The sequence below is a fragment of the Apaloderma vittatum genome, unplaced genomic scaffold (genome assembly GCF_000703405.1).
Source record: "Apaloderma vittatum isolate BGI_N311 unplaced genomic scaffold, ASM70340v1 scaffold27680, whole genome shotgun sequence".
Lineage (NCBI taxonomy): Eukaryota > Metazoa > Chordata > Aves > Trogoniformes > Trogonidae > Apaloderma > Apaloderma vittatum.
In genome coordinates this window covers 4,769-5,082 of record NW_009693309.1, presented here as the reverse complement: position 1 = coordinate 5,082, position 314 = coordinate 4,769, and positions in this window count along the sequence as shown.

The window sequence follows — 314 nt, the reverse complement described above, 5'->3', positions numbered from 1 at the left end:
GGTAGGGTCCTCTCCCTTCCATGCCTGCCGTTCAGTCGCCTACCTCCCAGCCGGGCATCCCTGCAAGGCAACGAACACAGCGTCACCTTCCTCTGACTCCAGACGACACGGCAGGCCCCTGGTCCCAACCGCACGGGGGTCCGGGGTGCTGTGTCGGCAGCGCTGCCTTGCTACTCGCTGGACAGCCAAGAAGTGTCCCACGTGAAGGCACTTCCCCCTCCAGCCCTGCTTGGGGTGAACGTGCCGGCGTGACTCACGGCCATGAGAAGTGTCACACGAGGAGGCATCACCAGCAGTGCCGCTCCCCCACCTGC